Source organism: Sciurus vulgaris (genome assembly GCF_902686455.1).
Source record: "Sciurus vulgaris genome assembly, chromosome: 1".
Classification (NCBI taxonomy): domain Eukaryota; kingdom Metazoa; phylum Chordata; class Mammalia; order Rodentia; family Sciuridae; genus Sciurus; species Sciurus vulgaris.
Window position 1 is genome coordinate 81,563,208 of NC_136461.1, and position 23,988 is coordinate 81,587,195.

General features: G+C 45.3%; 1 long non-coding RNA gene across 1 annotated transcript in view; it reads right to left on the reverse strand.

Moving 5' to 3' along the window:
• Positions 1 to 3,498: 3,498 nt before the first annotated feature.
• The window catches only part of LOC306669043, a 56,255-nt gene continuing 35,765 nt past the window's right edge, over positions 3,499 to 23,988 (reverse strand). Inside the window, exons 2-4 of the long non-coding RNA XR_013766004.1 lie at positions 22,712 to 23,080; positions 4,360 to 4,742; positions 3,499 to 3,780 (exon numbers count right to left, since the gene is read on the reverse strand). This is a non-coding gene — a long non-coding RNA (uncharacterized lncRNA). The remainder of the gene's footprint in view (positions 3,781 to 4,359; positions 4,743 to 22,711; positions 23,081 to 23,988) is intronic.

A 23,988-nucleotide genomic window follows, 5' to 3' on the forward strand; every position in this document is an offset into this window, starting at 1 on the left:
TCAACTTTGCAATTTTATATTCTTAGAAATCTTCATTCTCAGTACTTTCTTGCTCAGTAAGTGACTTGTTTTTTAAATCTTTAAGGTGATCTTGGCTTTTTTTCCTGCTGCTTTGGTTGAAATGTTTCAGCTTAAAAATATGTGATAAATGGGGGTTTCCTTATCTCACCATGAGGCACCAGAATTGGTTTCAGCTAAAGGAATTTGTACTTCAATTGAGCTAAGATTATTCTTTCAACTCTCCTTTGATATTTGGCATTGGACCAAGGAGTCTAAAATTAGCTGCTTTCAGAAACCAGGTGTGGGCTAAGTGGAAGCAATTCATTTTGCCCCAGGAAGTCACAGAAGTTGTTGAAATAGAGTCCTGGTCCAACCGCTTCCTTCACTAAAGCCTGTTCTTCAGAACTACCTCCTTCTGCAAGGAACAGAAAACTACCACCCTTCACAGCTGAAAGAGACCAGTGAGGGCATCTCATTTGGTACAGGAGTCTCATTTTGCAGTGTAGGAAATGAAGTGACTGACCTTTCTGATTCTTTTTTTTTTTTTTTTTTTTTGCACCTTCAAAATGTGGTCATATTACCTGTCCTGCCCATCTCTCAAAGGAATTGTGAGGATTAAATGAATGAGCTTTTGAAATTGTGAAGCGCATGGCAAACATAAGCATTATTATTTTCTATCTTCCCCATGGGAGCTTCAAAACATGTCTACAGATTCTTTAACATTCCTTCCATCCAGAAATGCCCTCCCTCTGAATACAGGCAGCTGACCTTAGGTACTCACTCGTAACCAATAGAATGCAGCAAAATTTGAAGTCTAGGTCAGAAAAGGCAACTCAGCGTCTGCTTGGTTTTCTTAAGATACTAGCTTTGGGAAAAGCCAGGTGACACATGAGACATCAACTACTCTGAGGCTGCCATGGTGGGGGGCTGGGGCATGCCACAAGGAGAGGCCACATGTAGTCCTTCTGGTTGGCAGATGTAACCTACAAGTCCCTCCCGGGCAGGCACCAGACCTATGAGAGAATGAGATTTGAGATGATTCCAGATCCAGCTGCTGAGATCCCTAGGTTTTGAACCTTCCCTGCAGATACCTCAGACATCATGGAATAGAGAAAAGCCATCCTTGTTCTGAAGTAATTGAAACTGAAGATCAATAGGTTAACAGCTTACTCATGTCCCATAGGGAGTTAGATGCTGAACCAGGGCTGAAACCTCTGTCTGGCCTTGTTGTGAAGCCCACCCTAAGCTGCAGCTCTCTGCCCAGGCAGGGGGCAACTGCCAGCTCTGTCAGCACGCACCGATGGACTCCCAGTCCAAGGGCCTTTCCTTTATGTCCTTGGTCTGTTTGGTTCTTCTGGCTCTTTTCTGTTTGTTACCTACAATTTCCTTCTTTTAAGAGCTGGAATGGAAACCTCTGCATTTTCTTTCTTTTTTTTTTTTAACATAAGCAAAAAAGAGTATTTATTGGTTCACATAACTGAAAAGTCAAGGGGATATACTAGCTTCAGGGACAGTTGGATCCAGGGGCACAAATGCTGTCATCAGGACTCAAGTCTCTCCATCTTTTGGCTCTGCTTTCCAACCTCTGCATTTTCTGACCTGGTCAACTTTATACCTGACACCAAGCTGCCATTATCACCAAAAGTTCTCAGACTCTGACAGCCATCTTGCTATCCCTAAGGCTAAAGAGTGCTGGGTGTGGTGGTGTGTGCCTATAATCCCAGTGACTTGTGGGGCTGAGGCAGGAGAATTTGCCAAGTTTGAGGCCTGTCTCAGCAACTGAAGGCTAAGGAGCCATGCAGATTCACCTCATGGGCCCTGCTTTACTTCCTAAGCTCTAGTCAAGCCCATTAGACCTAGCTTTTTTTCCTGAACTGCAGGGGGAAAAATATCAAATAATTCACAGAGCAACTCATTTACCTATTGTAGGCCCCCAGAACCATAAGCCCACTTGTGATAAATTATCTAGAAGGTTGCCCTCATACTGGTGCTCTCAGCCAGCTCTTGTGGGCTACCAGACTCCAGATTGCTCCTACACAGGGGCCTGTGGCTCAGGCTGCTGTCCTGGCAAGGCCTTCCCAGCCTGCAAGGGGAAATCCATGCCAGCTTTGGCCTTGGTGTCCACAAATCCCCTGAATCTGCAGATCCACCCACATGACCCAGATAAAAGCATGTCTTTCAACATATTTGGGAATCATGTTCAGAACGCACCCCTTCAGTACCGTGACCTGAAAAATCTGCTCTGGCTTTTCACATTTATCCCTCAGCAGTACCAGCTGCGCATTCAGTTCACCCAGCCCTCACCAAGCCCAAACCCCAGGCACTTCTTGCTGGCAGGCAAGAGGCCACCCTCTTCAAAGGCAGACATGAAAGAAACTGGGCATGAACTCTTCTACTTAAAACTGTCACTCCCACAGAGTAGAGAAAGCTGGCTCATCCTAGCAATGAAATCCCCCGCAGAGTCCCTTTCTCATCTTCTGTCATGTGACTATAATGTTTCTAAAAGGACTCTAACTAACTAGCCCCTCTGGGCTTGGAGTGGCCCAGAGCTCATCTGTGGAGAGCTGGGAGGTTTCTCCTTCCCAGGCCACAGCCACTAATTCATGTCAACATTGAACATCTACTGTGTCTAGGCATTGGAAGTTCTGAGATGCATAATATAAATTCCTGCCCTCAGTCATAGGTGAAGATTCTTGTTTTCAGTCTTGATTTTCAGGTACACCATCATAAGTCAATTGGTTGTGAAGTGTGTTACAAGTAATTTATTATCCATAATAGGAAGTGCCAAAGATTCGAAATATTGAGGGGATTTGAAATGAGTGAAAAAGAGTGGATTCATGTGACATGTACAATGTAATTGTTCACTGAATTCTGGACACACCTTCTTTGGTAGAGAGGAAAAAGGCTGGGGAGGGGTGATCTTGAGATCTATGAATGGCTTTTGTGGTGTCACTGGTCCTCAATTCGGAAAGACTGAGGAGGGCTGGAAGCCCAGTGAGAAGGGCACTGGCCTGATGCACCAAACCCTGCCTCCATATTACCAGTGAAGGAGCCTCCTCCACTCTCTCTGAGAGGGAACTAACATCTGAGCTGGAAAAAGAAAAAGCAGTAGGCATTGTTGTTGGTTTTTTTGCAGAGGCAGTACCAGGGATTGCATTCAGGGGCACTCAACCACTGAGCCACATCCCCAGCCCTATTTTGTATTTTTATTTAGGGTTTCACTGAGTTGCTTAGTTCCTCCCCATTGCTGAGGCTAGCTTTGAACTTGTGATCCTCCTGTTGCAGCCTCCCAATCTGCTGGGATTATAGGAGCATGCCACCACACCTGGTCGCATTGTTGTCTTTTGACTCTGGCAACACTTTGTTCATTTGTTGTTTAAGAAAAGAACAGTGGGCTGGTTGTAGCTGTGGCAATATATGTATGACTATGAGTTTCACCTCTACTTCCTATCCCTGAGTTGAATCAAGTGACAAATGACGTTAGTCTCTTCAGTAACAACAGTGTTCTTTATTTGTATAGTGCTTTAAGCTTACAGAGTATTTTCCCATTCATTGACTTTGGTAGGTTCAACTTTAAGGTCCTTTGAAGTAGCTCTTACCCCCATTCTGCAGATGAAGAAATAGCCTCAGAGAGGTTTTGCTTGAAGTCTATAGCAGGGGAGTGACAGACCTGGGATTCAAATCCATGTCCTCTGTTTCTTGTATTACACTCAGGTTGGGTTCCACCCAACTTCTTGAGGGTGAGGAACAAAGACACAGCTACATCTTCAATGCTGACATCTAAAGGGAACATGGCCCAATTCATACTGTTAGATGGGATGTCTCACTGGCTCAGGAAAGCTGAACATTTCTAGATAGTGGAGACATATCACCCTCATTCCCCTTGGTCCATCTTGTTACTGTCTAGTGATACGGCCCTCCAGCCATAGGCACACAAACCCTATATATGCATGCAGGCAGCATGTGCGTGTGCACATAGGCCCATACCTAAGACTATTCCAGACTTGGCCAGGGGTAACACCTCCAGATGGGAGTCTAATAAGCAGCCCAAGTCAGTAACTGCCTGAGAGTGCACAGCCCACTCCCCACGTTGAAACACCAGAGCACCCACTAGCCACCATATTAGATCCTAGACTGGTATTGAAGCTTTTTTACATGTGAACTTAAGGTTACTTTACTGTGGTTTAAATCACAGGAAATCTTGTAGAGAAGAGTAGGTAAAAAATGCTCCCAGAGTTTTGTCCTCTCCTCTCAGGACATGGGTGCGCGCGCATACACACACACACACAGTGGAGCCCTATACTCCTGAATCAGGCATTAGTTCTGTGTGTGACCAAGATGTTCCACTCAGGGAGTCACCTTTGGCAGGTGAGAATGTGGTGTCAATCCTGGAACTTGAGCTACTGCACTGCTCATTTGTTATTAAAAGTGAAGAACTTTTCACCCCTCAGTGAAACTATTTCTCAATCAAAGTGTTTACTGAACATAAAACTGAATGGTCGTTTAAAAGATGACAGAAGCACTCCCACGGTCAAAGAAATGAAACTTCTGGCTTTGTTAATGCTGAGTCTTGGCTGGAAGCGTTGAGGGTGGATGGAATTCCGCCGTGTAGTTGCAAATGTCTGGAGAACTGCTCAGTCAGCCTTACGGGGAAAACATGCCTGCCTCCGACTGGATTCCCCAGCTTTGGTCAATACGGGATCACCAAGAGTCTGAGTCTAGATCTCAGACCTTCTCTGTTCCTGGAACACAGAGTAAGACGCAGAGCAATCCAATGACAGATGATGAAATTATGGTCATTGATGGGGACGCCTTCCATTCCTGGAGCACTTAATCTTTCCGGGGTGCTTGCTTGACATCATGTAACCCACATAAGACCTCTCAGAGGTGAACTGAGCCAGACTTTGTTTTTATCACTATTATGTAGATGAAGAATCAGAAACATATGGTGAAGGGTGTGTGTGTGTGTGCGTGTGCACACACACGTGAACAGAAGGAAGGAGACATTTAATCATTTAAAAAGATCTATGATGGCATCTGATGACAGGGGCTTTTGTATCATTTTAATTGTGTTTTGTGTCCTGTCTCACAGTTATCTGGAATCATGTTGACTTCAGGGCTCAAACCAGACTGGGAATTCCCACAGGCAGGAGCCAGCTTGCTACTGAAGTTCACCTGCCCTTGACATGTAAGAAGGGAAGAATATGTCCCCTGATATGTGGGCTGTGCCTCTCTTATCTATAAACTCTGCCACTTTCAGTGAATTGTGGAGAACTATCAACAGCCACAGAACTGATAATCAGGATTTTATAGCTATGTATAACCTAAAGGGACCAAATTAAGCTGTTTTTAAATTGCATATAGTAGTCCACAATGACTTTTATTCCCCCTAAGTGTGAGCTCTTGATAGCATGGGTTCCCCCTCGTCTAGAAAACAATGGCTGGCCCAGGGTCCAGCAAGGGCTGTTGCTGGAGTGCTCCTTTTAGCTCCCTCCCAAGTCTCTCTATCTCTGCAACACTACCCACTGGTCTGGTAATCAACCCCATTACCCCAAGTCGTACAGAGTCCTCCTTCACACAGGAAACCAGTGGCTTGTGCCACATGCTAGAAACCAGCCTGATACCTACCCTGGAGAGCCATCGTTTATATACGCTGTACAAGTTATTATAAACTTTGTACTTAATTTTTCCTGCTCCCTTGGACCTCTTAGAGTTAGGAAAAAATGATAAAGCAAGTTAATGTTTTGTGCTATCTTTCTAACTTCAACTGAAATTGTTATAAAATACATTTAAAAAAATGATTCTGAAACAAAAACATTAAAGGAAGCTAAAGGGGTTTTCAGTTAGTTCTTAAGAGATCATATATCACTTGGACAGAAGTGTGTCTGTGTCCATTGTCCCTCCTCCACAAGGTTCACTGCAGGGGATGCCCAGGTACAGCCTATGAAAAGGACTAGAATGATTTTGGCACCAAGAGCACTCAGAGTCACATAGCTTTGACAACTAGTCCTTGGTGTCCCTTGACTTCTATGCCAAGTGCTATGTAAAAGTTGGTCCTAGCAGGCACAGTGGCTCATGCCACAGTGACTGGGGGATGGTACAGGCTGAGGTAGGAGGGTCACAAGTTTGAGGCCAGCCTCAGCAACTTAGTGAGACCCTATCTCAAAATAAAAATAAGAGCTGGGGATGTAGTGTGGTGGTAGAGTGCCTCTGGATTCAATCCCCAGGACTAGGGGGAAAATGTTCCATACATGGGGGTGCCTGACCTTACCACATTTACACTTTAGGCTTCTAGAGTTGCCTGGAACTGGAGAAGCAGAAGTGTTAGGCTGGCCGGGCCTGGCCTCTTTGGGGTTACAGAGGGGTGGGAAGGACTACAGGCACATCCTGTGATTAGCCCTGGTTCTAGCTTAGACCCTAGGCAAGAAAGTCACTGGGCTTTGGGGTCAGCTCTGGGTCCAATGGGAAGGTAAGTGTTTGGCCTCTGGGTTACTTGTTGAGTTGTAAACAAGTAACTCCTGTCTCCTATCACAGTCCAGAGGTCCATAGTCTTCCAAAGGAGCATGGGAGTGAAGGCATGGGGCATGGGAGTGAAGCCACGTCAAAGAAGAGACAGGCCTGCCTCATACTCCTGTCTTCTCCCACAGAGGAAGGGAGCCTATAATCTCCCCGCCAGTTTCTCTTGTCCCCACTGTTGCATTGGCATCTCAGTGCACTGAGACGTCCAACTGCATCATTCCCTAGCTGACTTCACATGGAGGGAAACAGCAGCTGCTCCTATACATTATCTCTAAGCAATGCTTCCCTGGGAAACAGACTTGGAGAAGGAGACCATGTGCGAATGGTTTACTGGTGTATGCTCTCAGAACCAATGCCTGCAGGGGGTGAGAGAAGGCTCAGAAATAGGGTTGAGCAGCAAACATTGTGCTAGAGGCCACAACTGATCCCTGAGCTCTGAAGCTGAGGTGGTCCTTCAGAGATGTCCTGAAGGGAGGCGAAGGATTCTACATGGTCCAGTATTAAGGTGCAGTTGTCCCTGGGAAAAAAAACCTTGGGGAAGGCAGCTGCCTGTGGCTGGGGAGGAGACAGCTGCACTGTCAGCAAGCAGTGTTCCTACTACCAGGAGAACAGGCACCTCAGCTCTGAAGGGAGACAGGACAGTGCTCACCAGCACCCGCTCCTGCCAGACACCAGGGAAAATGAGAAACAGGAAGCTGTGGCCCCAGTCCCCACTGCTCTGGATCAACCTTTGGGCCTGAATGGGAGACAGGACCAGGGAGGAGGGGAGAGTTTCTGGAGCTTGACCTATGGTTTGAAAAGGACAAGCATATGCTGAAGACTGCAGGGCAGGTGTCACCATAAAAAGTGACCCAGCTGCCATCTTGGAAAAGAAGTCCAGGAGACCTGTGTTAAGCCCAAGAAGATAGTCCAGCACAGGCCAGGACATTGTCTAGGAAACAATTCTAATTAGGAGCAGTTCTAGGATGATCTAAATCTCAGACACTTCCATGAAATTCCCAAAGGTGCCTGCAACCTTGCTCTGCTTTGAGTTTAGTGGTGTATGTCATTGTTAATGCATGGCAGGCTGGTGGGGACCCAGGAGGAGAATGTGAGAAAAACCTTGGGAACTAAGAAATACTGACCAAATCTAGGAGCCATGCTTACCTATCAGAACACACCAAGTCCTCATTTAATTGAGTCCAACTTGGTCCCCTGCTATCTGTTCATCCCAAGGAATCATCGTCATCTATTTTTATTTTTCCCTCTCATTTGGGAGGAGGGACAGTGGATGCTGGCTGAGGAGTGACTGTGAGAGAACAGAGGGGGCAGATGTCCTGTCCCCTGGCCTGTCCACCCGTCTCAGGCTGAGACGGGGGAGGGGTGGCTGCGGGCAGATGAACTGAGGAAGGTCCCACACCCACCAGCTCAGAGCACTCATCAGACAACTCCCAATGCCCTTTGCTCACCTCCCCAACACTGCTGTGCACAGTTAGAACTCACTCCAGCCAGTTATTATCCCCCACTAACTGCAAAGCGCCTGCATGAGCTGACACAATCCACAGCCTGCAGCACAGTTAGCAGGGCACTTGCAACAGTGTTAAAGTGTGGCCAAGGGTGAATTATTCCCCTCTGTTCTGAAAAGGCTTTTGCCACCAACAAAAAACCATTATGACAACAGGAAGGCGCCCAAAGCTAAGCACAGTAGACAGGAAAGACCTCTTTTTCTCTGCTCTTCATGAAAAATAGGATGGGTTTAACCCACCAACTTCAGCTAATCTCCTAAGCCACACTGGGCCTAGGTCTCCCCCCTTAGCTGGGTATTCAGGAGGGGCAGGAGCAGCTCTTGGCAGGAAGGCTGCCCACTGGGCCATGCCAGAGATGGCACTGGGGTGTGATACCAAGTAGCTTCTGCAGGTAGTGGGGGAAGCAAAGGGCTTCCAGCACCTCTGGACCTTCATAAGTAATTTCTGTTTTTTAAGCCTGCTGCATTTTCTTCATTTTTTTCTATCTTTTTTTTTTATTTTTAAATTTTCTTTTGTTTTTTTTTTTTGGTACTGGGAATTGAACTCAGGGGTATTCTACCACTGAGCTACATCCCCAACCCTTTTGATGTTTTGTTTTGAGACAGGGTCTCACTAAGTTGCTGAGGCTGGCCTCAAATTTGCAATTGATCCTCCTGCTTCAGCCTCCTGAGTCACTGGGATCACAAGTGTGCACCACCATGCCTGTTTCATTTTTCATTTCAGTTGTATCAAACACAGAATCAAACGACAAATGTTTATTGAAAATCTACGAGATGTCAGGTACCATACTAAATGATTCAGGGGAGATGAGAAAAATATCTGCTTCAAATTACTTTGGGGGAGAAGATAAATGTACATGAAAAGATAAAAAGATAATGCAAGATAGGCCATTAGGGGTGTGCAAGAAAGTTGCACACAAGAGGTACTGTTAAGGAGCAGGGCTGGGATGGACCAGTGGGTGGATCAGCAGGTCAGGAAAGGCTCCTGGTGGGAGGGGAATGAGAGGCAGGCTGGGAGGCCAGGATGGGATTCAGATAAGAAAAGGCTATTTCAGGCAGAGGCCCTGGCACAGCACCTGGCATCCAGTAGGCTATTAATAAATGTATGTTGAATAAAAGAATAAATGTGACCACAACAAAGAAGGCATTTTTGTAGTCTCCAGACTGTTCTAACAGAAAGATCATCTAGAAAGAAGTGTGTGTGAATGGGTAGGATTGAATAATATGATTAGAATCAGAGGAAATCTTAAATTAGGGGTTAAGGGATTTGATTTTGATCTTCGATCATTCTCAGTGGGACTCACCCTCCCTTGGGGATATATCAGAATATCACCCCCGGCAGGGGGAGAGTAGGAGTGGAGGGGCAGCAAGCATAATGTTTGGAGGGAGTGGGGATGAAAAGACTAAGGGGCCAGTTGGAAGCTCAGCAATAATCCAGTTTATAAGGTGCTAAAGGTCCTGTTGGGGAGGTGGTAGTGAGAAGTGGGGAGCAGGCTGGTATCTTCTATGTACACAGCATATTGGTGGGTGCTTCACTCACCTCAGTGGGAATAGAAGAGAAGGGACAGATAGGACAGATATTTGGAGACTGACAAAGATGCACTGTTGGGATCAAATCTGGATATTACTGTAGTTGCATTAGATTTCACTGCAAATGACAGAAGCCCAAATTAGCTCAAGAAAAAAAAAAAAAAAAAAAAAAAAAAAAGGCATGTATTGGCTTCTTGGCTCATACAGAGCTAGGGGCCTGCCCCTTGTAAGACACAGAGCAAGGTAAGAGGTCATACAGCTTCCACTCCCTGGAACACTTGATCACCACAGGGATTTCATGCATTTCTGCTGACGCCACTGTCCTGAACCAACTCAAGCCCTTACAGAGCTGGACCCAGGGAGTGTGACCAGCCCAGAGCTGTACAGAAAGGAGGCTGACCACAGTCTTAGCTCCTGAGCATTGAAGTGCCAACCTTGCCTTCCTGACTGGCCCAGCCCTTTGCACTGAGATGAATACCTCACTCTCCAGTGGGTGCCATCCTGTCACCCAACGACCCTATCTTGAGCCAGGTCCACGTGGGCCTGCTGAAACCACAGGTGATCCCTGGCTGAGATCTGTTCTCTGCCCTTCCCTTGAGAGTAGTACAGGCGGCAACCCAGACTGCCTTAGAGACAGAGGCACTAACTACCTCTAGGGACCCTAGGCCTGCAGTCAGTGTGTGCCCTCAGCCACCCCAAAAACCCAAGCTCAGGTCAGTCAGGTAAGTGTGGATGTGGTCTCATGTTTCACTTCTGGGGTAACCCAAATGTCCCCAGGCCACCTTCCTGTGGATCCAACTGAATTCAAAAGAACTTTAATAACAGATGGCATGTTCTTGTTCCACTTGCTGCATGCCCATGCCCTGTCCGCTGGTGACAGCAAAGGCAACCTCCCTGCTATTCTTCCCTCCTCTGGTTTTCTCTTACTGGTTCTACTGTTCTGCTGTTTGGGCTGTCGGGGTTCACCATGAGAACACTAGCAGCTGGCCCTAGCTTCATGGTGTTCTCTCTGGCTCTGTACCATGCTTTGTCACCAGGGACCACAGCAGCAGTCCTATGCTCTGTGACTCACAATAACCCTCATGAAAACAGCTCTTTAAACTGCTTCCTCCAAACTCGTTTTCCACAGGGGCCAAAAGCAGCAGGGAGGGCCAGGCCCAGGGCAGATCCATTTCATCCTTCCCTTGTCCTTCTCTCACTTCCCTGATGTACAGATTAACAAACAAGATGGTGTTCCTTTTCCTTTGCCAAAAGCAAAAAGCCATACACCTCAGCTCATGCTAACAAAAGCCCTAGGAGTATCACTGTCCCCATCTCTGCTTCATGCTCGGTCCATAATCATGGTAGACAAAACTACCAAGTGAGGCTCCACATGCAGATCACAGAATTGAATTGAGAGATTCTGAATTGTCTTGCTAACAGCTTGCATGCAGGGGGTGTGCACAAGTCATGGGGACAGGAGAAAAATAAGTGCTAATGGCAGGATCCAGCTGAGACTCAGAGCCAGGCAATGGCAGTTCAGGCCACAGATGGGTCTTGCTGCATTATAGACCTGCACTCCTCTATCAAAATGACATCCTCTACTCCTTACAGCCCATCACTGTCAGAACCTACCAAGTACTGCCCCCTACAACCCAACGTCCTCTGAAAAAAAAAAACCCAACACTTTCTCATCCCTTGTTGTTCTTCCTCCCTCCTCCTTCTCTCCAGAGATGCCCCCTTAAAATACAGCCTGATCCTATTTCATTTGCAAAACTTTTCCTGATCACCTCTCCAATGGGTACCTTTCCTTGGTCTTTCTCTCCTTTCTTCCAGCATCACAGTTCATTAATCTTCTAGCCCTCTCCAGTCCACTTCACGATCCCTTAAATCCATTCCCCTCTCTCCACCTTAGCTCTGGCTCCCACCACCTCTTGTCTAAACACTGCTCCTTTCCTGCTCTTCTGGCCTTTTATCTTGCCCCCTTCAATCTGTTCTCCAAGCTGCAATGTTCAGTGTTCATTTAAGGAGATAATTATAACTATGCCACTTATTTACATATAATAGCTAACACTTACTGCATATCAGGCTATTCTGAGTACTTTACATATGAAATTTATTTAAATTTCACAGTAGCCCAATGAAGCAGACATTATTTCTCCTATTTCATGAGTTAGGAAACTGAGGCCCAGGAATGTTAAGTAACCTTCTCCAGGTCACACAACTATTAAGCTACAGAGTTGGAATATGTACTCAAGGGTCTGGGCTTCAAATTCCACACTCTCAAGCAATGCATGGTAGTTCTACTGCTTCTCAGGTGTTCTCTTCAGCTTTCATTAGGACTTTTAAGCCCCCCATTTTCTGGCTCCTGCCCATTTCTCTCCATTTTCACTTGCTGTCATGCAATCTTTGCCACCCCCAGTGGTGCGCTGATTAATGCTTAATAAACTGGCTTTCTGGAAAATAAAGGCCTGATCTGCAGCATTTGCCTGTCTCCATGGTGCAAATATCCCCACCATGGCCCACTTCAAGTTGTGAATATAATGTCATTGAACACAGAGTGAAGAAGAGATGTGCACAATCCTTTGATGAGCTGGTAGGAGCTGACCCCAGCACACACTCAACCCATCTCTATCACCTACCCTGACTCTGTTCATCTAGGACAGAGTACATTGAACCACAGGCCACACATCCACATGATTGCCTGTGGATCTGGAAAGTACCACTCCAAGTCCACATTCATTTCCTCTTGTCTATCACCCACTGCCAGCAATCTGAGAGCAGTACTGACAGCTGAGAGTATCGTCAAGACCAAAAGGCCCAGGCCAGCCCCTGTCCCCTGCTTGCCACGATGGAATTGACTTCTGACAGCCCTCTTCACCCAGAACAACCACCCCACAGCAATTATGTCTTTGCCCCACCAGTGCCCAAGCCTGAGTACCACTGTTGTCCTAAATTTGCCCTCTCCAGAGCGGTGATGGCCTCTTACCTGTGGATATGTCATTGGGGTTCCAACCTTTGCCTCTCTTCTCAATCCACCCACTCTTCTGGGGGACACAGGGGCATCTCTTCTCATTACTTCCCATGATGATGATTCTCAACCATGGACATCAGTGACCCTCCATCGAATGTCTCATAGGTAGGTGCCTCCTACTCATTCTCTTCTCTATCCACAGACTGAGTCTTTCTATGGACTCAGCCTCTGTGACATTCACTCAGTCAGCCAGGGCAGAGTCATGGGCATGATCTGAGACCTCTTCTTCTCTCCCACCTCCAGCCCAGGCACCAGGCATATGGAGCCTCTCTTGGATGTCTGTGGCATTGCCATGGTCCATGTCTCTGCTGGGGCCATCCCCTCCCTTCTCCTGAACCACGGCTGCAGCCTGCTGCCTGGGCCCTCTGCTCTGGCCTACCAGGAGACAGTCTCTCTCCTGACACCAGCCCTGCCATCCCTCTCCCCCTTCAGTGCTCGTGGTACTCAGAGCCCTCGCCTCTCACCCTGGTTTTCATATCTGCTCTGAGTTCTTCAGTTTGGGGGACCAGTCAGAGTCCTTCTTCTCTTTAATTCTGGCTTCCAGCTCTCCTGTGGGCTCTGACCACACCCCTGATTCAGATCCCCTATAGTCTAAGTGAGAGATGATCCTTCAGTTTGGGTCTGGATGTATCCTCTAGTCCTGTCTAACTCCAGGCCTTGCCCACAGTCCCTGGAAGGGGTCCACCTACTGTGACATACCTGCGTGTTTGCACTTTCTGGCCTAGCAGACGCTCCTTATCCAGGCAGCCCTCAGGATTGGGGTGCCCAAGCTCAGAGGCTGGATAGACTAACTTCAGGCATGAGCTAGAAGGTACATCTGGGGCATTCTAGGGTAAGTGGCTGGCAGTGGCACAGGCTTAGTAGCCAGGATCCTGTATCCTGTATCTTCTTCCCAACTCCTAATTAAGGACCAGGAGGTTTATCTGAGGCAAGTATTTGCCTTCCTTTTCATGTCCCTGGTGTGGCACACAATAACCACGATTGAGGGTGTGGCTCTTGAGGGAGGTCATTTTGGTAATTGAATTTTTAAAATGTATTGCCACATAAATCATACACACCGTACACCATACAGAATGATCAATTCTCATAGGCTCAAAACTGAAGGTTAACACTTCCTACCTAAACAGCAAGTCTCCTTTGCTCTTGTTCATTCTGAATCCATGGTATCTGAGGACTATCTCTAAGATCACCAGTCAGTATCTTTTTCTTCTTAAACCACTTTATTGAGTTATGATTAAAAGGTAAAAGACTGGACATACTTAATGTTTATAACTGGAAAAATTTAGAAATGTGTACAACTAGAAAAATTAAGAAAATTTAGAAATGAAACCATCACTATCATCCATCAAAGCCATAAGCATATTCATTACCTCCCAAAGCTCCCTGGCACACCCTTATCATTTTGTGTGTGTGTGCTATGGTTTGGATCCGAAATGTCCCTCAGAGGCTCATGTGTTGAAGGCTTGGTCCCCAGTGCAGCAGTGTTCAGAGGTGGGGCTCTTGGGAAGTAATTGGGTCATGAGGGCCCTGACCTCATCTATGAACTAATTTATTGATGGATTGATAACGAGATGGCATTATTGGGAAGTAGTGGAAACTGTAGGAGGTGGGGGGGGGGTGCCCTAGAAGGGAATACTGTGTCCCTAGTTCCTTCTGCTCCCTCCCCCTCCCTGCTTCCTGCTGCCATGAGCTTAGCAGCTTTCCTCCTCCAAGCCCTTCCACCATACTGTTCTGTCTCCCTTCAAGCCCAAAGCAATGGAGCCAGCTGACCATGGACTGAGACCTCTGAATACTGAGCCAAAATAAATCTTTCCTCCTCTAAGTTGTTCAAGTCTTGTATTTTGGTCCCATAAATAAAGAATTGACAGTGTGTGCGCAGTAAGAACACTTAACATAAGCTCTACCTCATCAGCGTACAATTCAGCCTTACCAGCTGTAGGCTCTGTGCTGTAAGTAGATCTCTAGAACTTATTTATCTTGCATAACTGAAACTTTGTACCCTTTGATCATCACCTCACCATTTCCCCTCCCTCAGCCCTGACACTCACCATTCTATTCTCTGCTTCTATGAATTTGACTCTAGCATCTTTAACTGCAGTGCCAGTTCACAGCAATGTGAATGGCACCAGTCAACAGAGCGACCACTACAAATGCTTTTACTCAGGGGAGGTTCTGTCCTTACAAATGAGCCACCAACCAGTGCTAGTGTCCCTCCAGACCAAACTGGAACCACTTTAGAGAAATGCAGACTTGGGATAAATTTATTGTGACACTAAGTCTGTGTATGTGGCAGGGTGAGAGTGCAGGTGACTGCCCTGAGCAGAGTAAGAGACAGTGCTGATAAAGACTGGGTTGCCACTGCCCCCGCACCCTACCCGGGGCCAAGAGATGAGAGTGTCTAGGAACTCACCAAAGGCTCATCTGCCCAGACGAGTTTTCTGACTACAGGAATGCAGGCTCTCCTGCTGCTGACCCACTGACCTCTGTCCAAAGCCAGGGCTGACTGCAGGGCACACCCTGCCTGAGGCTGAGCATGTCTGCCTGCCTACACTCAACTCTAGTTCTTGGAACCCTCTTCAAGTTATTTTAAAAAACCACAGGGTTTCCTCCATTTTGATTGCACCAGTCTTAATCCTGTCATGATAAACTGATTGTGCTGGATCTTTTTAAGCCTATCTATCGGAGATTTCCAGGGAATTTATCCAGTGCTTATCTGATTAGCTGGGGCCAATTCTCAAAGCTCCCAAGTAATGGAATCTGCATTAAGCTTCAACACATCGAAACAAAGACACTTAGACAAAGATGGCTGAGATAAAAATTCATAGGACAACAAAAGCTACATTGTAGAGACTGTCAGAGAGAAAGGAGTTTAAAAGAGAATTTATATAGCCACAAGGGTGGGGGTAGGGTAGGTTACTCAATCCTAAATGGTAAATATGTGACAGATTGAAAGAAGGCCTTCTTTTCTATTTAACCAGCCAGCATGCCATTGTTTCTGAAGCAGTCACTGGTTTTGAATCTAGTACAAGACTATCAAGATCGATCTTAAACACAGAAACTACCAATGGTGACTATCCAGGGAGGATGTGACCTGGAAAGAAGGAGGACAAGGCTGAAAAAAAAAGTTTTTGACTTTATAAGAATTTATACTTTTTGGATATTGAACTATATGTATTTATTATGTCTTTAAAAAAATTAAAAGAAACCATCCATATAAAGCTTTCTTTGCTCTTTTGAAAAACAAATATAATATCCAAATACATTTCATTTAGACCAAGTGAATGAAATTAGAAGTTGTGAAAGTTATCTTTCTAGGTGTGAAAAACATCATTTTTCAAAGAATACTGAGTCCCTTGGTTTGTGCCTCAGTCTAGGCCTCAAAGGTGACAGGGACATTGTGGAGCTGGGCCCTTAAGGCTTTGCTGAGGCACACTATGAAAATCAATGTGACATGCTGGGCCTAGATGGTGAGCAAGTGGCTACCTGCAAGACTATGGAATTAAGAGTCAACAGGCACGGCATCCACCTTGTGTGGAGAGAATCTCTGCTGGAGAAGCCACAAGCAAAGGAAGGAAGCTGGTCAAGGCCCTGGCCCAAAGACCAAGTGAGGTATGTGTGTGTGTAACATCCACAAAACCTGGGGTGTGGATAAGAGGAAACAAAGTGTGAACTCCAGGCCAAAGGGTGAGATAAGAAAGAAAATTGTGCCCTGATGGGTTTGGGCTGCAGGTGTCAGTTGGAAACCTACACAACTCATGTGGGAAACTGGCCACTCAGAGTTGAGCTGGGAAAGTATCTACGGGAAAAGGCAGGAAGAACACCATCACCCACCATTCAAAGAGGGGGATGTGCTGAACTCTGGAGAAGCAGCTGAGAGTGTGATATGGTCACCCCGAGAGAGAACACATAAACAAAACAAGAGGGGACTGTGTAGAGGAGAAAAGTTTAATTTAAGAGAGAGCAGCGATGAGAGATTTGATTTCAGTCACAGGGCCCCCATGGGAGGCAGAGACAGGGCAGCCTCTCAGGAAGGAAGGCTGGAAGGGATCCTCAGGTCCCCTCCTTTCATGGGGATAAGGTATCTTGTAGCCTCCAGAACAAACAGGGCCCTGCATGTGAGAGACACGGGTACCCCTCAAGCCATAAAAATCTCTACTCTAGTCTCTGTCCGGCACTGATTCTGCAACAAGTCACCCAAGGGGACTGAACAGTCACAGATAAAAGCAATTCCTTTTAGCTCAAAGGCCTGCTCAAGGAAAACAAGCTGAGATCTGACTATTGCCACACTGGTCCCTAAGGGCCTTTGAGTTCTGGCTGCAACAGGCCCGGGAGCATCTAGAGTTCTGTGGGGTAGTTCTGTGGGGTAAGGTCAGTGCTCACACTTCCAAGACAAGCAAGAGCTCTATAATTTCCTAACCCTGGGGGAGGAGACAGAATGAGTGCCAACCATATAACTTCCCGAAAAGCACAGCTGGCAAGCACACCCACACCGTTAGGCTGCAACTCCCCAAACTAATTAAAAGGCAGAGCTCGGAGAATGTCTGGATTGCTGCATAAGCATCTCCTGGGGAAAATATGTTTATAGTTTTGCAAACCCAGGGCTCCCTGTACATCTCCCAGGGCCAAGTCAGACACAGGTGATTACAGCGTAGGACTAAATGTGTGTGTAGGGATGTGGGAAATGTGAGTGGGGTGTGTGTGTATGTGTGAGTGTGTGATGGGATGGATAAGAACTCAGGTAGAGAGAATTGCCCTGTGATGGAAATAGCCAAAACAGGAACAATAGGCAAAGGGCTCAAATTGAACCCCAGGAGAATTAGTGTGATCTTTAGGAAAAACTACAATAACAACAAAGCACCCTCCAAACCAAGGGGATGTTATATCATTTCAATATCTGGGAGGTGTTTTCCTGTCTTTCTTTCTAAGTTTAATAATCATTGTTTGAGTTAAACCAGCTTGGAACCAGAAGAATGGGCCAAATCAATAGCAAGAATTGTTCTGCTTTGTGAATCTAAGAAAAGGAAAATTCTCTCTAATTCTTTCCTTGAAATAACACTCTATCAGGTATGAAAACTTCCCTACTGCAGAGTCTGAAGCATATTCACGACTCTGATTGGAAATCACAGGGGGAGTCCAGCTGGCCCACTGCCCTTGGGAGTTTTGCCCACTGGGTGGGCCACCTGGAGAGTTATCTGATGAGGGTGTTGGAAATAAAGCTGAGCTGCAGGATGTCAGATAAAACTCTGACACCAAGAAAGAGGACAAAGGCAGTGTGCCCCCATCTCTTCCCTTGGGAGGCCCTGGTGAAGCTGGACTTTATTCTGAGACAGTGATGGATGGGTTATCTTGTTTTAGGAGAAAAAAAAAGAAGGCTTTGGAGTAAAGTCTTGGAGGAGGGATAGGTGACTCAACTGTCCCTTAGCTCATGCTCCACTGAGAATCTATTCCAAGTATCTCTAGATTGAAACAGCAATAGAACACTTTGAGACATGTACTAGGAGAGCTGCGACCTTGGTGGGGAAGAGACCTGTCTTGTCCCAGCCATGGGGACTACCAGAAAGGAAATGGCATATTAGCAATGGTAGAGATGGTAATGGCTGATACGGGCCATCAGGAGACATAGTAGTGGGTAGTGCTGATCCTGTCCTCAGGAAAACTTGAATGTGAAACCATATGAGTCCCCTGGGACTGTCAGAAGTAGAGTTGTACCTTCTGTGGCCTTGAGATTCCGGTGACCTACTAGGGCAGGGGAAGCACTGAGTCAAACATATCATTTTGTTGCCACTATCTTGCCTTTGGCAGACATGAGAAGGGAAGCGTTACACATATAGGAAAGCACTTAACCTGGCAGCCTCCTCGTGAACATATGAGGGGTTGGAAATTACCCATTTTTGAAGATAAAGCAGCTAATGATTCAAAAGGTTATCAACAATTTATCCAGATTCTAGTTGAGGGGGGTACTAGCCATAGGCAGGAAATTATGGGGGAGGAAGAAAGGACAAGGAGCTGTGGGGTGCAACCCTTACCTCAAATCTTGTTTTCTAGGGAATTAACTAGGTTCAAATGACAAACTATGTTTCAGGACCACAGACAGCAGCACAGGAGCACTGTCTGAGTGCACATGCCCCCAGAAAGTTCTATGCCAATGATGTCCTCTCACCCCTGGCTCTCCATGGAAGCTGCGGGGAACATCTAAGGCTTTGCATAAAACAGTTGAAGATCACTGTACTATACCTTTAGCAATGGAATGAGAAATCAGCTCTCTTTATTCCCAAGTCCAGTCCTCATCTAGTACTAATCATACTAGCTAATGTTTATTAATCACTTACTATAGCCATGTACTATGTTCTCATTTTACCCTTACAAAAATCCTATGAAATTATTTCATTATTTTATCCATTTTATTGGTGAGCAAAGTGAAAGATGAGAGAACTGAGAGAGAGCGAAAGAGGAAACAATTTAAGTAGCTTTTTATGAGGTCACATGGGCAATCTCTGCTCCAGAGCTCATCCTCATAGCCATGATTGTGTTCTTGGACTTTACATGTAGAATGAAGGAAAAACAAGAGACATGAAACATCATAGGATGACTTGGCATGTGAGATCATCAGGAGTCATCTACTTTACTGCTTAGGATTGAGAGTTCTGTTTTCTATTAATTCTGTCTCTTCCTTTTACCTGCAAAAACTAGGATAGGTTATATAATTTCTCCACGTTCCTCTTTCCTTTCTCAATGGAATAAATTAAGTGGACCAGACATCATAAGTAGACTTGGAGTTCTTAATACACCCTGAAGCTGCTAAGGGGAATTCAGAAATTAGAATACCAATTTAATTTTCTAAATTGTGTGGTGTTATGGCTGATACAAGAAAGTGACTTTTTTTTTTTTTTTTTTTTTTAATGTGTAGGCACCTACAGATCTTAACATCCATGTTCTGCAGGAGAGTGTGTATTATTTAGGTGAATGTCTCACACAACAAGAATCCTTCCAAACATGTTCTTGAGATGGTGCTGGGGTCTTTTAGGGCCGGAGAGCTCTTTAGACTACCAGAAAGCTATCTCTTCACAACAGTGCACCCTTCCTCCACCAATGTACCAAAATACAGCACATCACTCCCTCCAGAGATTTAATTCTGCCCTTTGATGAATTCAGATTAAATCATTTTTCCACTTCCTTATGGCAACCCTTGATATGAAGGTGAGTTATTAGGCCTCTTACAATGCTCTCTTTTGGGCAAACTGTCCCAGCTTTAGCTGCTTGTTATCCAACCTTGTTCCCAAATTCCTTGCCATCTTAATATCTTTCTCTGAATGCACTTGGTTTTTCAGTTGATTTCCCTGAAACGCCCAGCACTCCATTGACTCTACATACGTACACTCAGTGCCTACCAGGAGATAGATGCCAACAACAACAGAAAACTCCTGTCTTGCCCTGGACAGTCTTACTGCTTTGGGTGTGAGAGTGGGACACTCCCAAGCAACTGCAGTGCAATGTGGGAAGTGACGTATGGGGCAAACCAAAGGGACTCTGAAAACCCAGAGGATGGAGAAGTTGACAGGAGTAGGTTTCTGTGGTGGGGATGCTGAACAGTGCACCCAGAGGAGACACCAAGAAGGACCAGTTCTGGGAACTGCCAGTGGTTTGGAACTACTAGAGGCAGGATTTTAGGTCAGTGGAGGACAAAGGTATACACTGTAAAGGTTAGCAGGGGTTAGATCACTAAAGGCATTTTATGAACTCTATTCTGAGGGCAATGGGGAGCCACTGAAGACTTTTAAACAAAGGAGTGACATAATTGAATTTGAATCTTAAGAAAAATTAACTCCAATTGCAAGCTGAAGAGAGGATTAGAAACAGATAAAAGACTGGAGGTGGCAGATACTATGGGCAGGCCAGACCAGAGCAGAGCAAGGCAGGACTCTAACCCTCCCTATTTTCAAAGTTGTGTTTCTATCCATAGTACCTGTGGTGGTGAGCTGTGCCAGCACTCATAGCTCACTCTTGTTTCATATTCAGTTCAGGGGCAAATGAACCTTTTTCCACAGGAATAAAGATGCTAGCTCTTTCTAGCATCTATCCCTTTACTCAACTGTTTTAAATTTTGTCTTGATGGTTCCAGCTCTGCCTTTTAGGATACTAAAATCTTTATGCATCTTGATCTGACCCTTTCATTTTTTTCTTAAGGGGAAGTACTGAAAGATTTGTTGAAGGGTATATAGGCAGTCATTGATGGTGGGAGCAATTCTGAACCCAGGTTTTTCTAACCCCTAAACCAGGCACCCTGGTATTCTGTCTCTTTAGGAAATTGATTTGTGTAGAGAGACTAAACTCAAGATTGGTCAGGAGATTAATAGGCTAGTTGGAAGAACAGGTTTTAGCTTACAGACCCCCAAGGCAGGGAGGGAAGATCCTATGTCCCTTTCTAGTACTTTCTCCTGGTGACTAAAAGGATCCCTAAGTTCAAATCTATAATCCACAGGCAGCTGAAGGTCACAGTTGTTCAAATTCACTCATTTTGGCACTCTACAATGCCAGGGGCTTGAGAGAATTTCATAGGTGGAAAAAAAAAAAAAAACATCTTACAGGCTAGTGAATAGTTAACTTCTCTATGGAACTGAACAGTTCAGAACATAAAAGCTGTTCAGGGAGTCTGAACAAGTGATGAAAAATGGGACACCCCAATGGGACTGATGGGAAGAGCAAACAGAAAGCTTCCTGAATAAATTCCTGGAGAATCAGGGTTCTTCTCTGCTGGAACCTAATCCATTTGGTCTCCCGTCAGAATTTCTTTCCATGGCCCCATGAAACTGGATGACTGGACCTGTTCTCTAAAGTTTCTGACTGGTTTTTCTCACAGTCCTGGAAATCATCAATACTGAACTTCATCCAGATCCTTGTCCCAAGTTGAGCAGGACATCCTAGGTCAGTCCACCCCTCATCCCAGTAGCCAGTAGCCTCACCTCCATTTCTTTCCAAAGAGATGTTCATGATGTGTGTGTGTTTGTGTGTATGTGTGTGTGTGTGCGTAGTGGTGGTGTGGGGGGTGGATAGAACCCAAGGCCTTATGCACGCTAGGCGAGCACTCTACTACTGAACTATACCCACCAGCCCTGCTTTAAAAATAAAATACAAAACCCCAAATAGTCCTTCACTCCTAACCACTCTTCTTGCATCTCTTCCGTGGAGTTCATAGGACCGCCACTCTTTCCCAGGACTCAACCTTTTCCCAATAGTCGGTCATCTTATCCCTGTCTTGAATCACTACTTCAAGTTCTAATGCATTGCTTTCTTAGTAGTCTCTATTCTTAAGCCAAAAGTCATTACCAAACTTTATTGGTTCCTTCCAAACAAACATCTTTGTCTTCTAATAACTGTTGATTGGTCAAATTTCACAAAGGGAAAATTCTTCCAACAATAAGCAATAAGGAACAACTCCAAAACATACCCTTTCAGAGAGAAACTATGTAAACCTTTATCTACTTTTCAAACAAGAAGCATATAAACATCTTCTAAAAGAGGAGAAACAAACCAAATTTGTGCCTTTTGCTCCAAGTTCTGATACTTGGTAAACAAACTAGAAAGGAAGCCCCACAGAGCCTGGACTGAGACAGTTGTTTGTCAACCATGGTCTTTCCCTGTGGTCTTAAGAAACCTTTCCCAGCAAAGCCATGGCCTGAAGTTATCCTGTTCAGGAGGTGAGCTGTCAAGAGGAGAATACTTCTACTTTTTTTTTTTTTTTTAAAGAACACTTTCTATAGCTTTCTATCTTGTTTCTCACATATATTCAATGACACCTGAAAGCTTTGTTGAAATGAAATGTATTTGTCTGTGTCCGGGTTACTCAAATTGCCTTTCTTCCTTGCCAGGAAATTCCAAAATCTGGCAAAGAGATGTCCCACGTAAAGTCGCACACTTCAGGAAATCAAAGCCTCGCTAACACTGAGGACTTCCGGAGGCTTAAACACAAATCACATTTTTAAAAGAAGAAAAAAAGAAGAAGGAAAGAAAAAAGAAGACTAAAACGGAACCTTACTTTTATTACCCTTTTTCAGAGAAGAGGCACATCAGCATTTTAGAGCAATCGCCCGCCCAAGGCAATCCGAGTTTAAGATCCCTCAGTCTAAGAATCTTTCTTTCGAACTTACCTAATGACAATGGGCAGGCGAATCTCTCGGCGCTGACGCTTCACTTCTTCGGGTCTGAGACATCATTCAAGAGAGGATTCGGGGCGCGCCCAGACCCTCAGCCCAGACAGCCGCCCGCCGGGGCGCTCCCGGGTGCGCGCGCCTCTGGGGCAGGCGCGCTCCTGGCCGCCCAGGCTCCACCTGCCGAGCGCTGGGCGGCTGGAGACTCGCAAGGTGAAGCGGTCAGGTGCCTGCCCTTTGTTGTGCGATTGCTGATTGCTTCGTACCACCGACTGCTGACTTGAAATTAGTGATAGCATTTCCATATGGTGGAATGATAAAGAGGAGGATCTGCATTTGCTGCTGTGAATAGCACTGTAAGGTACACTGCTGGATGAAAAATAATAAAAAGAAGGTTGCAAACATTATTTAAGGTCCAAATCATGTTTATTTTTACACATACTTTCAAAACTATCTGGAATGATTCCCAAGAAACTTGGAACTGTGGATGCTAGGGAGTAGAAATGGAGAGGAGAGGTTTTACTTTTTCTGCAGTTTTTGAACGTTCTTTTTTACTCTGTGTAGGTGCCCCTTGTACCAGTTTGTAGTCTCTAAATACTATTTCCCGTTAAATGGAACTAGGGCACCTTGGCGAAATGGGTGACCTGGAATGGAAATTGCACCCAGAGACAGTCAGACATCGCAGCTTTTATACAAAAGGAGTTTTGAAAAATTTCTTTCTTAACTAATGAAAAATATTCTAGTCAGCTAACCAGGAATGCCAACAAACAAAAGGGTCTCCATCAATGATGAAGTTGCCATGGATAATTTTAAGAGAGAAACTCAATGTCCTATAAAAGTATGTAGATCTCATTGAAACTGGGAAAGGTGGGGTCCTCAACAGGTAGGTTGTGATAATGCCCCAAAAAGAGAAATATTAACTTAACGTACTGCATTTTAATTTTTTAACTTGATAGGCAAGAACATTTCAGCATGTAAAGAGGATAATGAACTCCCATGTACACACTGTTAATTAACAGGACATCCTCTTTCAGACCTAACTCACCTCCACATTCTCCCACCCCAAACATGATGCTGTTTTATCTGATGATATGTACTCCTGTAAGTTAAGGACTCTCGTTTTATAACATTAAATAATCTAGTAAATATTCAAATTTACAAATTCAAAATACAAAAAAAATCTATCCATTATATTTAGTTGCTATGCTACTATTATGTTCATTTTAATTTATAGGCTTCTTTCCCTGTTTTTTCCTTGCAGTTTGTGAAAGAGACCA